The sequence below is a fragment of the Dendropsophus ebraccatus genome, chromosome 15 (assembly GCF_027789765.1).
Source record: "Dendropsophus ebraccatus isolate aDenEbr1 chromosome 15, aDenEbr1.pat, whole genome shotgun sequence".
Taxonomy (NCBI): domain Eukaryota; kingdom Metazoa; phylum Chordata; class Amphibia; order Anura; family Hylidae; genus Dendropsophus; species Dendropsophus ebraccatus.
Window position 1 is genome coordinate 63,127,267 of NC_091468.1, and position 15,774 is coordinate 63,143,040.

General features: G+C 42.9%; 1 protein-coding gene across 2 annotated transcripts in view; it reads left to right on the forward strand.

Moving 5' to 3' along the window:
• Positions 1 to 1,265: 1,265 nt before the first annotated feature.
• Positions 1,266 to 15,774, forward strand: part of TIAM2 (TIAM Rac1 associated GEF 2) — a 208,183-nt gene continuing 193,674 nt past the window's right edge. Inside the window, exon 1 of one of the 2 annotated variants that reach the window (XM_069954907.1) lies at positions 1,266 to 1,426. The gene's annotated coding sequence lies outside the window, so the exon portion shown is untranslated. The remainder of the gene's footprint in view (positions 1,427 to 15,774) is intronic. The other variant, XM_069954908.1, reaches the window with a different exon arrangement.

Sequence of the window (15,774 nt, forward strand, 5' to 3'; positions counted from 1 at the left end):
GGGTTTGGCTTCAAATCTTTGGCAGATAATCTGTCGTCAGATCTGTTGGTGGAATAGAAAATGTATACACCACCGTCTCATTCCTATAACTCTATAAGACATGTAAAATAAAATAAAATAAAATAAACTGCAGTGTAAAAACTCACACAGATGATTGGGATGAAAGGGTCGAGGTGGATCTGGCTCCCACTCATCTACATCTGAAGCTTCTCCTTCCTCTTTGGTGTGAATGACAGCTTTGCCTGAATTTACGCAAAACTATTATCGTTGAAATTCAAACGAGGTAATGATAATTTGCACGATAATCGTCCTTGTAATATGACCCTAAGACAGGTCAGATATGAAGAATGGGGATGCATCTCAAGGGTTAAAGTGTGAGGGGCGAGAAGACAATATGTTGTGTGCAGAAGTTGGAGAGGACTATCATGGTTGAAGTGGCCTGTACCAGTAAACCGGCTGCACGCACTATGAGGAGAGGGGCTTGTACCGGTACACGGGCTGTACACACTATGAGGAGAGGACTGTACCAGTACACTGGCTGCGCACACTATGAGGAGAGGGGACTGTAGCAGTACACGGGCTTTATACACTGTGAGAAGAGGGGACTGTAGCAGTACACGGGCTTTATACACTGAGGAGAGGGGACTGTAGCAGTACAGGGGCTGCACACATTGTGAGGAGAGGGGACTGTAGCAGTACAGGGGCTGCACACTGTGAGGAGAGGACTGTAGCAGTACACACTCTGTGAGGAGAGGACTGTAGCAGTACACACTCTGTGAGGAGAGGACTGTAGCAGTACAGGCTGCACACTCTGTGAGGAGAGGACTGTAGCAGTACACACTCTGTGAGGAGAGGACTGTAGCAGTACACACTGTGAGGAGAGGACTGTAGCAGTACAGGCTGCACACTCTGTGAGGAGAGGACTGTTGCTGTACATGCTGCACATACTGTGAGGAGAGGGCTGTAGCAGTACACACTCTGTGAGGAGAGGACTGTAGCAGTACACACTCTGTGAGGAGAGGACTGTAGCAGTACACACTCTGTGAGGAGAGGGCTGTAGCAGTACTTGCTGCACACTCTGTGAGGCGCTCCCTATGTAAAACCTATAGCCGCCTATATGACTGCCCCCACATCCCAGCTGCGTCTCCTCACTGTATGCAAAAAAAAAAATCACACTGTGCCGCGGCTGCCGATTGGCTGACGGTTCTAGAGGGGGCGTGGCCATGCTCGAGGCGTACAGTGTCTCGTAGACATTGCCCAGACACAGAGCGGAGAGGAGACAGGACACAGTCTCTTACAATGATATCATAGAAACCGCTACATCTGCACAAGCACAAGCTGCGGTACCGCACACAACGGCTCGGGAAACTTTCTGCGGTACTGCAGGCAGCTGCCCACATCTGAGGGAAACTGTATAAGGTGAGAGGTAAGTGCAGAATACAAAGCTCCCACCTTATATCGCCCTGTGTATGCAGCCCATTGTTATATCACTATGCTTTGTTTTACAAAAAGTTATTATTATGCACAAAGTACACCTTCAGCTCTGCTACATCTGTGTGCTGCTTACTGCTGTGCCTTGCAGGGTGACAGTGTTGTGGTGTACATGATGGGAGTGATTGTCTGCGCTGCATTTTACAGGGGTCTCTCCGGCTGTTGAAAAACTACAACTCCCATCATGCCTGGACAGCCTTCGGCTGTCCAGGCATGATGGGAGTTGTAGTTTTGCAACAGCCGGAGAGCCAAGGTTCCCTATCCCTGCATAACGTAGCAGAGAGAATCACTCCCATCATGATGGGAGTTGTAGTTTTGCCACAATTAGAGAGCCAGGGTTCCCTACCCCTGTGCTAGAAGCTGGGTTCCTAGCTTGGCTCTATATTTAGGATGCAGCGGGGCGGCGGAGAGAGGAGCCATTTATTTGCGCTGGTGCCTGGAGTCTGCTCATTCTTTGGCTTCTCAATAAATTACAGCTGTTGCAGATTTGAGCTATTTACTGTGATTTTGGGGGGAATAGATCTTTACGGCAAAAACTACAACTCCCAGAGTGAGCTGACGGCGAAGAGGCATGCTGAGAGTTGTAGTTTTGCAACAGGTTGAGGAATTCTCTTGTACAGTGTATTAGATATTTATGTCTCTTGGTAATCTAGTAGTACTGGTGTATATACATATATAGTGAAGTATATAATCCAGGGGTAGGGAACCTCAGCTCTCCAGTTGTTGCAAAACTACAACTCCCATCATGCCTAGACAGCCAAAGCTGCGCTTTGGCTGTCCAGGCATGATGGGAGTTGTAGTTTTGCAACAGCTGGAGAGCCAACGTTCCCTACCCCTGATATAATCTCTAGTATATAGTATTGGTATATCACTTCTTGGCCTTTTGGCTAAGATCTAGTAGTACTAGTGTATATATCCTCCTATAATCTAGTAGTATTGGCGTATATACATATATAGTGTAGTATATAATCAGGATGGGAGTTGTAGTTTTGCAACAACTAGAGAGCCAAGGATCCTTACCCCTGATATAATCTCTAGTATATAGTATTGGTATATGGCTTCTCAGTCTTTTCCACTGGATGATTAATGATCTCAAACGACCGCCATTGCGAAAGACCTGAAAACGTTCACTCATTTCCATGGAACGATAATCGATACTTATGATCGTATTTGCGATCGTTTTTTCTTCGCTATTGCGTTCGTATCTACTGCGAACGACCGTACGACGTCTTATTCAATGCGAACGTTTTGCGAACCAGCAATGATAAAAATAGGTCCCGGTCTTATAAAACGATCAACGATTTCTCGTTCGGTCGTTAATCGTTAACTGCATTTCAACTGAACGATTATCGTTTAGATTCGAATAATTTAACGATAATCTGAACGATAATCGTCCGGTGGAATAGGGCCCTAAGATCTGGTAGTACTAGTGTATGTAGTCTATATATAGTCTATAATCTAGTAGTACTGGTGTATATACATATATAGTGTAGTATATAATCAGGATGGGAGTTGCAGTTTTGCAACAGCTAGAGAGCCAAGGTTCCCCATCCCTAATATAATCTCTAGTATATAGTATTGGTATATCGCTTCTCGGCCTTTTGGCTAAGATCTAGTAGTACTAGTGTATATAGTCTATAATCTAATAGTACTGGTGTATATATATATATATAGTGTAGTATATGATCAGGATGGGAGTTGTAGTTTTGCAACAGCTGGAGAGCCAAGGTTCCTTACCCCTGATATAATCTCCAGTATATGGTACTGGTATATCGCTTCTCAGCCTTTTGGTGTAGTATATATGCATAGTAAGGTATCAGAGGCAGTTTTTATGCATTCATAGGTTTTTTGTTCTATGGTCGGGTACAGATGTTCTATCCGCACCATCAGCGCTTCCATTCAGCGCCCAATAACACGAGCGATGACAAGAGGCTCTGTTGTCTTGTGTCATTGCCGCCAGGTGCTGAGCCTTTCGTTCCGTGCCCTGTGTGCCGCCTCCGAATCATAACAGCAACAGACACCGCTGCATTCTATCTGCTTTGACGTACAGCAACCTAAATACCGTAATGCCAATTGCCTCTGTAATACAAGAATAATAATAATAGTGACAATCATTCGGTATCGGCAGTGCAATGACTTATCCGCTATGCAACATTTACAATAATAATAATTTAACCCATGATAACAACCTAAATATTTATTATTATTATTGTTATTTAATACGACTGGTATCATTTGGAATTTAAAGGGGAATTCTCGTCTTAGATGTTGATGGAATATCCACAGGAATTGCCATGACATATGGACCTGCTCCTACCTGTAGAACGGGCCCCATCCTGACCCGGTCTGGCCTGGCAGCCAAGGATTGCAAAAACAGACAACTGGGCTGTCTTATGCTGTTGCTATGGCTACTATGAATATGGTCTGCGTATATCAGATTTATGGTATTTATGGTCCTGTGGGGGGCACCCCTTTAATTTGTTGCAAACTTGACTATGAGGTATATTCAGGTGTTGTTTCTTACTGTTGTGTAGGTATATTCACTTGTAATGGTTATGCTGCACTGCTACCAGAAAGTTATGCAGATTTTTTGATTACTTCTGTTTAAAAATCTCCAGTCTTCCAGTACTTATCAGCTGCTGTATGTCCTGCAGGAAGTGGTGTATTTTTTCCAGTCTTACACAGTGCTTTCTGCTGCCACCTCTGTCCATATCAGGAACTGTCCAGTGCAGGAGAGGTTTTCTATGGGGATTTGCTACTGCTCTGGACAGTTCCTGACATGGACAGAGGTGGCAGCAGAGAGCACTGTGTCAGACTGGAGAGAATACACCACTTCCTGCAGGACATACGGCAGCTGATAAGTAATGGAAGACTGGAGATTTTTATTTAGAAGTAAATTCCAAATCTGTGTAACTTTCTGTCACACGTTGACTTAAATTAAAAAAAAAATTGTGCTGATGTACCCCTTTAGGAATCTCTTCTTCATCAGGATAATGTGTTATTTGCTGAGAACCACAATAAATAAATAAATTGCAGTTGAATTGCCAAGGATTTGTGGCAACTACAAGTGAACCACATAAAAAACAAAAGCAACAGTATCTAAGGGCTGTCACTCAGAACCTCAGGGAGGATTGTAATAATAATAATGGAGGATTGTGGTAATTCTGTTTCTTTGTTTAAATCAACTTTATACATATGGCCACTAGGTGTTTCCTTTCACTGTGAAGGTGTACAGCTGTTGTGCGTCCACATTCAGTAGCAGAGAATAATGGGGTACTCGCATTGTATGGTCAGCTCTCCTGTCACACGGCACCAAAACCTCTGTAACCACACTGTGACATTATACATAACATATACAACATATACGTATACAACCTGCATGATGGACAGGTTTCTTTCCTTGTGTGATCGCACAAAGGAGGTTTTGCGGACCAGAAAAGTCACTAAACGTGTGAATGAGGCCTTTGGCTGAATTTTACACGTTCAGTATTTTTTCTGGTCCGTGAATGTAATCCGCTAGCTACCTCCCTGATCAGTTTCGCTTTTATTTTGCAGCCGTGTCCGTGTTTTTTCACAAATCTGTTTAAAGCATTTCAAATAACGTTGATTACATCAAATTTTTTTTTTCACGGATGAACACGGATGTCACATCGGTGTACAAAGACCTGAAAACATTCATTTCCATGGAACGATAATTGTTACTTATGATCGTATTTGCGATAGTTTTTTCTTCGCTATTGCGTTCGTACCTACTGCGAACGACCGAACGACGTCTTATTCAATGCGAACGATTTGCGAATGTTTTGCAAACGAGCAACAATAAAAATAGGTCCAGGTCTTATAATGCGATCAACGATTTCTCGTTCGGTCGTTAATCGTTAACTGCATTTCAACCGAACGATTATGGTTTAGATTCAAACGATTTAACGATAATCTGAACGATAATCGTCCAGTGGAATAGGGCCCTAAGGCTATGGTCACACGTAGTATGACCGGGTCCTGGTACTGCACAGCATCAGTGCGCGCCTGCAACAGAACTCCCCACAGCACACAATGGAGCGTGCGGCCGGAGCCGCTTGCTCCATTGTGTGAACTGACGGTTTTCTGCGGCCGCTATACACTGAATAGCGGCTGCAGAAAACTGACATGTCAGTTTTCTACGGCGCCGCTAGGAGCGTAAACTATGGGGGAGATTTATCAAACATCAAAGTGAATCTGGCTCAGTTGCCCCTAGCAACCAATCAGATTCCTCCTTTCATTCCTCACAGATTCTTTGGAAAATGAAAGGTGGAATCTGATTGGTTGCTAGGGGCAACTGAGCCAGTCTCACTTTACACCATGTTTGATAAATCTCCCCCTATGTGTATACACTCCGGCCAGGATTCCCTCAGCCTACAGCACTACGTAAGTACCGGCCATGATTTCTGCGGAACTTACGTAGTGTGACCATAGCCTAAGACAAATTTCATCCTTTTTTTTTCTTATAATTTTCTTTCTCATGTGAAGCCTGAAACCTCAACATGTTTTGTTTTTTTTTTTTTTTAAAGAAGAATGCGAGCAATAACAATTCTAACCTCAAAATTGTAAGTCTGAGCTGAGCTGGGAAGGCACTAGCTGTGTGTCAGCGCAGCGACTATACAAAAGAATCGCTCCACTCGGATAGAGGAAACACGTCAGCATAGGCAGCAGGCTCCTCGGATGATTGCGGGAATGGGAAATAAGACGGCATTCTTTAGAGTCAGCAGTAACAACTCGGGCCGTGCTTAGCGTCTGCCCAAAGGAAATTCCATCTTCACATGGAGCAGGTAACAGAGGAGCAGAGCAGTTCTGCCTCATTAGCCGACTAGATGGGCCCATCAGCACCTCGAGGTGAGGGAGCTGGCCGCAGATTCCGAGCAATGCTTTCTCCTCCTGCATCACTTAAGCTACGGGGTTCCAGCTAAATGCCTTAATAAGTATGTGGCACCAGTCCCACCATCTTGCTTGGCAGTACAAAGTGCAACCTAGATTAATACATTTACTTTAGGACAATTATAATAGCAGTAGTAAGGCTAGGCTCACACTGCGTTTTTGCTGTATGTTTAAAGAGACTCTGTCGGTAGGTTTATGGTGTCCTATCTCAGGGCGGCATAAACTAGTGACAGAGAAGCTGAACAGAATGATGGATCACTTACATTGTTCTGTGCAGCTGATCCAGAGATATCCTCCTGAATAACATGGAAAATAAGAAGTCCTCTCCATTATGTGCGTATGCTTAGTAGTCCTGGATATTCATGAGAAGCAGAAAACTCCGCCTATCAGCTGCTGATTGGCAGTTATCTATCCATGCTGTGTATAGGCAGTAACTGTCAATCAGCAGCTGGAGGGCGGGGGGATGGGTGTGGCATGAATCCTATTCTCCTGCATATTAGGAGAACGGCTGAACAGAATGATAAAAGTAATACACTGATCTGTTCAGCATTTCTGTCACTAGTGTACGCTGCTCTCATTTAAGGCGGCATAAACCCAGTGACCATTTAACAAATCCATTTTATGGAAATGAAAACGGATGCAAACATGGAAGCAGTTGTATGCCACCTGTATGCTGTCGAATCAGATTTGTTCCAGATGACCACAATTTTCTGTATGTTAAAGAGGTTGTCTAGGCAAAATTAACTTGTCTCCATCCAAGGACCTTTGTCCTTTGTACCCCCTGCCAATCTCCATATCGGGGCTCTGGCTTCTTTGTTATGAATACAGCTGAGTAAGCACTTTCTTGCTTACTCTTCTCTTTCCGGCAGCTCCATAGGAATGAATAGAGCCGTGGGTCTATGCTGTCATGGAGGTACAGAGGTTGGGCCCCCGCAATCTTTTACTCGTCCTCTATGAACAGAAAGTGCAATTCCATTTTTTTTTTTTAATCAATGATGATGGATTTAAACAGAGTTATTAGTCTTCAACAGTTTTCTTCACTGAGCATGTGCAGAAGAAGTGAGAAACCAGGAAGGAATATAAACGGACGCCAACTGGAGAAAACAGATGGACAAAAGTCAGTTTTTGAAGCCAAAATGTAAATGGACCTTTAAAAAAATGGGATTATTTTGCAATCATTTTGCCCATCAGTTTGTGCTTATCCCTTCATTTATTATGGATGGATGGATCGTGAATGAGACAAACGCTGGAGTGATCCTAGATTTTTGAAAAAAAAAGTGCACAGAACTAGAAACAAAACATCCATCAGTATAAAAAATACCCATCCAGTTTTATCGTATACCTCTCACTGTAAGGTCAGACAGTAACTTCTCATTCACACTTCTTGGTGTTGTTGCATTATTGTTTTGCTGCAGTTTCCACTGCAAAATAACACATTGCTTATTTCAGTAAAAGTGACAAAACTGACGTGTGAATGAGGCCTAAACCCTCCAGTTATTTCACTAGCCGTCATACGACTATAACACTTAGTCTATTTCCATCTATAGTGTTAAAGAATTTAGTCTTTTGCATATTAATGTTTCCCAGGGGGCAATGCACCTAGGACTTCACTGCATTGAGCGCTTTCACTAGCAGCTGGCAGTGTTATCGTTTGGCTGGTCTCCCTGATATCAGTGATCTGTTTCTCTTATGGCTCTACTAGGCATTGCTCCCACCTAGCCAGAATCCTGCTCCATACTGATGAGGGGCAACACCCCGAAACAGCTGTCTGTGGATGGATACCTGGCCTTGGTTTTCCCTTGTCACTACTTAGACTTATAGGGCCACTTAATATGGTGGTTTTGATGGTTTCCTTACAGGAGCTGCCCCTTGGCTGGGTCCTTCCCGGAGGGATATCTGGCTAGTGCTGTGTTTCAAGACTCTTCAATGAGGCTCCATGGGCTCTTCTTTTGCATATTTATGTTTCCCAGGGAGCAATGCATCTAGGACTTCACTGCATTGAGCGCTTACACTAGCAGCCGGTAATAGCCTAAACAACACCGACAGCCCCCCCCCTTCAGAAAATAAAAAAACTGGAAAAATGTCACCCTGAAATAAAGTGTAAATAATGTAAGAATAAGCACAAAACTAATACTGCTCTATTGACAGGGAGCCGTGTTCTCTGGATCCCCACTCATTATACAGTTACCACTTGTCCTGTGTACCAGTATTTATTTAGCGATTCTGCTTTACCGTATTTCTCGGTCCCTGCACTGTACTTATAATGTGGCGTCCGCTGCTGTCTGTTCTGTCTCATCAACGTTCACATTGTTTAGAGTGATTGGCTACTGGTGAACGAGGAGCATTGCGTCGATTGCGCCGATAAACTTGAAGCTGCTGTTAATCATTGAATCACAGTCAATAGGCAGGAAGGGGCACAATGCAGTGGCTGGAGAGCAGGACGGGCACCAGTACCTGTGGCCTGTGGACAGAGAGAGCTGGTGCTCATAAATATCGAGGACTACTGAGCACACGCACGTAATGAAGCTGTCATTGTTACTGAAGGTTTTGTGTCTGTCACTGTTTTTGGCGTCCTGTGGTAGCATATTCTAAAGCACTAGGATACTACTGATTTACTTGTAGTCCAATAGCTGCGGGTGAACATAACCTGGGCTGTTTATGCAGTTCCTTGTACATGAGGATGATGCAGCAATAACTTCTTACAAGAGAATAGGAATTTTGATTGATAGGAGTCAAAGCTTTAAAGGGATTCTCTGACGGGAAAAAAAATGTTTTCAGATTAACTTGCGTCAGAAAGTTCAATAGATTTGTAATTTACTTCTATTAAAAAATCTCCAGTCTTCCAGTACTTATCAGCTGCTGTATGTCCTGCAGGAAGTGGTATATTATTTCCACTCTTACACAGTGCTCTCTGCTGCCACCTCTGGAGAAGGAGAGGTTTTCTATGTGGATTTGCTACTGCTCTGGACAGTTCCTGACCTGGACAGAGGTGGCAGCAGAGAGCTACTGTGTCAGACTGGAAAGAATACATCACTTCCTGCAGGACATACAGCAGCTAATAAGTACTGGAAGACTAGTGATTTTGAAATAGAAGTAAATTACAAATCTGTATAACTTTCTGATACCAGTTGATTTGAATTCCATGGAGTTCCCCTTTAACATCAGCATAAAAATGTTTACGACATTTTGATATTGTATCATGATCTATTATTTTGTCTGCTTGTTTTCAGCTTCATGTAGCAGCAGATCTCCATTGTGGATACAGTAGTTTTGTTTCTTGTTCTTTGTCACGTGTTTTTATTTTATTACATTGTTCTCTCTTGACTGTTTGTTCCACATTTACAAGACTGGAAAAGCAGGATGATCGATGGATGGGCTGTCACCGGCAGTTTCATCCCATGATACATTTGCACTTAAGAAAATAAATCCCATCGTATCACCGAGTAAACTCTTCATAGATCATGGAAGTTGTATGGATGACTCTCTATATTTAGCATCATTACACTACCAGATATGCGGCGGATCTCAGTGTAGGAGGTGCCGAAAGTATTTCCCATTTACAAATCTTATCTTATGCTGAAGGTTTAGAAAATATATATTTGTACTAAAGATATATACACATATGTAAATTACTTCTATTTAAAAATCTCCAGTCTTCCAGTACTAATCAGCTGCTGTATGTCCTGCAGGAAGCGGTATAGTGGAAGTGGACTGCAACACAAAAAAAATATTAACCCCTAGACGACCGAGGACGTACCAGTGCGCCATGGGTCACTGTGCCAGACGACTCAGGGCGTACTGGTATTTTCTGGGCTATGAAGCGTGCTCCGGAGCGGAGCGTGCTTCATAGGAGTTGGAGGCCGGCTGCAATGAGCAGCCCGGCCCTCGCCATTAATGACAGGCTGCAGCGATCGCGCTGCAGCGTGTCATTAACTCCTTAAACCACTTACCGATCGGGACCCCCTGCAGTCACACTGAAGTGAATGGAGCTTAATTACAAACTACACCTGACCTGGAGAGTCGTGCTGTCTCTGGAAGAAAGTGGCCATGTTTTGTAGCGCTGGATAATCCCTTTAAAGGGGTTATCCAGCAAAAATCTTTTTCTAAAACCAGTTGATTTGAAAGAAAGTTATATAGATTTGTAATTTACTTGTATTTAAAAATCTCAAGTCTTCTAGTACTTATAAGCCGCTGTATGTCCTGCAGGAAGTGGTGTATTCTTTCCAGTCTGACACAGTGCTGTCTGCTGCCACCTCTGTCCATATCAGGAACTTTTCAAATCCCCATAGAAAAACTCTCCTGCCCCGGACAGAGCCACCCCTAGGCTGGGTCCTTCCTGGAGCGATATCTGGCTAGTCCTGTGTTTCGAGACTCTTCAGTGAGGCTCCACTGGCTCTTCTTTTGCATATTCATGTTTCCCAGGGGGCAATGCACCTAGGATTTCACTACATTGAGCGCTTTTACTAGCAGCCAGCAGTGTTACCGTTTGGCTGGTCTCCCTGAGTGATCTGTTTCCCATGTGGCTTTACTAGGCTTTGCTCCCACCCATCCAGAATCCTGCTCCACACTGATGAGGGGCAACTTCCTGAAACAGCTGTATGTGGATGGATACCTGGCCTTGGTTTTTCCCTTGTCATTACATTGACTTATAGGGCCACTTATTATGGTGGTTTTGGTGGTTTCCTTACATGAGCCACCCCTTGGCTTGGTCCTTCCCGGAGGGATATCTGGCTAGTCCTGTGTTTTGAGACTCTTCAATGAGGCTCCACGGGATCTTCTTTTGCCTATTCTGGACAGTTCCTGACATGGACAGTGGTGGCAGCAGAGAGCACTGTGTCAGGCTGGAAAGAATACACCACTTCCTGCAGGACATACAGCAGCTGATAAGTACTTGAAGACTTGCAATTTTTCAATAAAAGCCTGTATAAAATTTATTCCAAATGGGTAAGCCTCTGTTTATCTTGGGTAAGGTAATATGTATATATGGGAGTAATAAGGACATGTTGTCAGCCAGATGTATGAGATGTTTGTCAGACTAAGAAGCCTGGAGTACCTAGTACTTATTGGAGGATATTTCTCTTACAGGACAGCCTGCTCGTAGCCAGTGTTTGTTCAGCTATATGTCAAACAAGGGGATCCCACTTGTTTAAATGATTTATTTTTAGTGTGCCATGCACAACTGAGCCTCCCATAATATACAAGAGATATAAATATTAGTTCAGATGTAGGCGTGCAGGTCTCCTGCTTCGAAAAAAGGAACATGTTGGTCTACTACATGTAAGGCTATGTTCACACAACCTTTTTTTCAGCTCCGTTTAAAATGACGTCCGTAATTTTGAGTCTAAAATAACGGACGTTATTTAGCTGTCTGGCCTCCCCTGGTGTTTGTACATTATTCTAGTTTGGTAACTAATTGCCCTTTGGATGCGACTTAATTGAAAAATTCCATTGAATTTAATAGTAAAAACTGAGACAGAACAGTGACAAAAGAAAAACTGTGTGTGAACAAATAATAAAAACGTCCGCTGTTTGCAAAAGACGTCCGAAAAAAAATTATCATGTTCATTATTTTGACGTCTGCGGTAAAAACATCCGTTATTCAATTCATTGTGCACATTGGACGTCTGTCTTTCCATTGACTTCAATGCATTGCCATTGCAGTAAGTTAAATGGTGGCAAAAATATCAAAATCGGCCACCTTTTCTCCATTTTTGACGTTTTGTGAACATGGTCTATAACGGACAAGGTAAGAAAAAAAATTAAAGGGGGAACCCCGACAATTTCTTTTCTTTCTAATTAGGGGTCAGAAAGTTATACAGATTTGTAATTTACTTCTATTTAAAAATCTCAAGTCTTCCAGTACTTATCATCTGCTGTATGTCCTGCAGGAAGGGGTGTATTCTCTCTAGTCTGACACAGTGATCTCTGCTGCCACCTCTGTCCATGTCAGGAACTGTCCAGAAAATCCTCATTGAAAACCTCTTCTGCTCTGGACAGTTCCTGACATGGACAGAGGTGGCAGCAGAGAGCACGGTGTCAGACTGGAAAGAATACACCACTTCCTGCAGGACATACAGCAGCTCATAAGTACTGAAAGACTTGAGACTTTTAAATACAAGTAAATTACAAAACTTTCTTTCAAATCAACTGGTTTTATGGTGCGTTTACACGAAACGATAATTGGCCCGATCGTACGAGTAACGAATTTTTTTTCATAACGATCAGCGTTTATACGGTACGATATATCGTACGGAAAATTCGTTTTGCGATCGTTTTGCGATCCTTAAGCCTATCTCACACATTGGTTAAATCGGCGAACGACTGTTCACACGGAACGATCTGCGAATTTTTTACGAACGATGATTTAATAACACGTTGAAAGATCAAAATGAACGATTTCTCGTTTGTCGTTTGATCGTTTACTGTGTTTACACGTACGAATAACGTTCGAATTCGATTGTTATCGCGCAAATTCGCACGATAATCGTTACGTGTAAACGCACCATTGTAAAAGATTTTGGCTGGATAATTTTCCCTTTAAAGGGGTTATCCAGTGCTACAAAACACGGCCACTTTCTTCCCGAGACAGCACCGCTCTTGTCTCCAGGTTAGTTGTAGTTTGTAATTAAGCTCCATTCACTTCAATGGAATAAGTTGCAAAACCTGCACCCAAACTGGAAACAAGAGCGGTGCTGTTTCTGGAAGAAAGTGGCCGTGTTTTTGTAGCGCTGGATAACCCCCTTTAACACAGGACTTGTAACCATTTTTTCCAAGCTTTTTGACGCTTCTCTCTGCTTTTCTGCATCAGTCTCGGTTGCCATAACACAAAGTATCAGACTGAAAACTAACCTAGCCTAACCGCACCGGGTAACATCACTACCGGGCATGTAAAATAACTCTGGAAAAGTGTGCCTGTTATTAAAATTCCATAACATCTATCGGCCAAAACATCAACCCAGAAAGCGATCCCGGAGCTGAACATATGTATATTATTAAGCTGTGAGTCACGTGTTCCGGCCGGCTCTTACTCGGTTACTTACTGTAACATTCTAGGATTTATCAAGAATGTTTTTTCAAGGCAAAATATGTTGGCGGGCCCGAAATCCCGACTCGCTATTCAAAGCCCTGCAGAGTTTACGATCTCTGACAGCGTTTAAATCAGAATCACATGGTGCGCGCCCATGGTGTGTCTGGACAATGCAGTAGCTAAATGAAAGCATTCATCACATTTAGTGTAAAGGCCGAACAGGTTTTAATTAAGAATCTGAGATAGTCTTACAATCCAATCCACTTGCCGCAGTGTCGCATGGCAACTATTATAGGGTAAAGTGTCAGAATAATCCTAAATAGTCGCTAAAATAGCAAGGAGCAGAGCAACATGGCTTACTCTAATGAGAATGGGCAAAGGAGACTGGAATAATAAAAACGGATCTTTTCAGGACGGCACAAAATTTCTCAGGTTTCTACACTGAAAAGAAGGAAATTGGATACCACTTTCATATAAATGCATCGAATGTGAAAGCAAGCACTGTGTAGTCTTAGGCGTGGCTATTTTAAAGGGAATCTGTCAGCACCCGGGCCCTACCTGAGGTGCTGACAATGTGCTGTAGCTGGCAGTCCCATAGCGAGCATGGTACCTTTTGCTAATTCGTCCATGCAGTGGTTTATGCACAATCCTACGGTAATGAAGAGTCAAAGAGGAGTTGTGGCCCAGTGTTTGTGCCGCACTCCGGACGCCCCCCACTCCTTCCTCCTCCCTCTTCTTCATAAATAATCAATGCTGCCCGGCCTCCTGCTCGCTCAGCTGTCAGCCAGTGTCTCTGATTGCAGATCAGTCCTCTGTCTGAAAGAAATACTCAGATATATTTGAATTTCTGAACCAAAATGTGTTGGAGCTGTGGTCTAGGGGTAATTTACCTGTCTATAGACCTGCCAGCAATTCATTCTTTCGTTCAGCGGCAGAGCAGCGGCAGCGGAGGAGCGCGCGCCCTCTCATTCACACACATCTGGACACTGAGCAGGGCGTATTTGCTCAGTGTGAACATACCCCAAGAGGAAAAGTGCTCTGGGGTGGACCGTTGCTCCAGAATAGACTGGCACCGTGCGTAGGAACCAGGCGGTGATTCAAAAAAAGGACCGCGCCACCGGCATCCCCAAGCCGCTCCGTTAATGTAAAAAAAACAAAGCCGTGTTCCTGGTGCTCCATGTGCTTTAAACAATTGTTTTAACAACTATTTTTAACACAACAATTTGTATATCTTATTATCAATAACACTGGACAACAAATATTTTGCTTCTTGAAAACCTTTGTGTGTGTCTTATGTCATTTAAGCTGCTGATGATTTCTACATACCATTTTTCAGAAATCTTCTGTTTTAGGCTACGTTCACATCAGCGTTTTTCTTTTTTTCTAACGGATCCAGCCATATTAATTAAACGGATGAGCATAAACTGATGAACAGACTGATGCAAACTGATTGCAAAATGTTAATTTTTTTTATTGGTCTGTTTGTATTTTGGCTTAAAAAAACTGACTTTTGTACATCACTTTGCATCCGTTTGCATCAGTCAGCATCCTTCTTTCTATCAGTTTACTTTTCTTCTTTGGTTTCTTGCTGCTTCTGCGCATGCTCAGTGCAAAAACGGATGAAAACAAACGGATGTGAACGGAAATACCTTCCGTTTTAGATCCGTCCTCATTGACTACAATGTAAAAAAAAACGGAAGTGCACTTTCCGTTCGTGATCCGTTTTTTGAAACGGAAAGAAAAATACTGCAAACACTATTTTTTCCTCCGTTCAAAAAAAACGGATTGCATGAAAACGGAGCACAATTAGGGCAAACGGAGCAAACTAATATATCATGGGAGTCTATGGGGATTTTAACGGATCCGACAGTTTCCGTTTTGCTTACTCCAAAACGGAAAAGGTAGACGGAATGGTGCCGGATGGTCAAACGCTAATGTGAACGAACCCTTAGTGTGTGTATATATATATATATATATATATATATATATATATATATATATATATTCAGGCTGTCTATGTATTGTCCACAATGTATGTGCTGTTATGTAATTTATATATAACAGGCAAGCAAAGGCATGAGTTCCTTGCATTTCATTAAAGTTGCACAATTTTTGTGGAATTGGTGCAGACTAGGCACACCTAGACATGTCTGGACATTCGGCAAGTTATTTAAAATCTAAGCAGTTATAAGCTACTACACTATGATCTGGAATAGCTAAAATGTGTCGGCAATGTGAGAACAGTCATAATAATTCTGGGCTCCTCACATCTGTTGTGCAAGATGTACTTTAATCTTCGAGTTTGGCTGAAAGGTTTCCTTAAGTCAATGTCGTTTGCTGTCCCA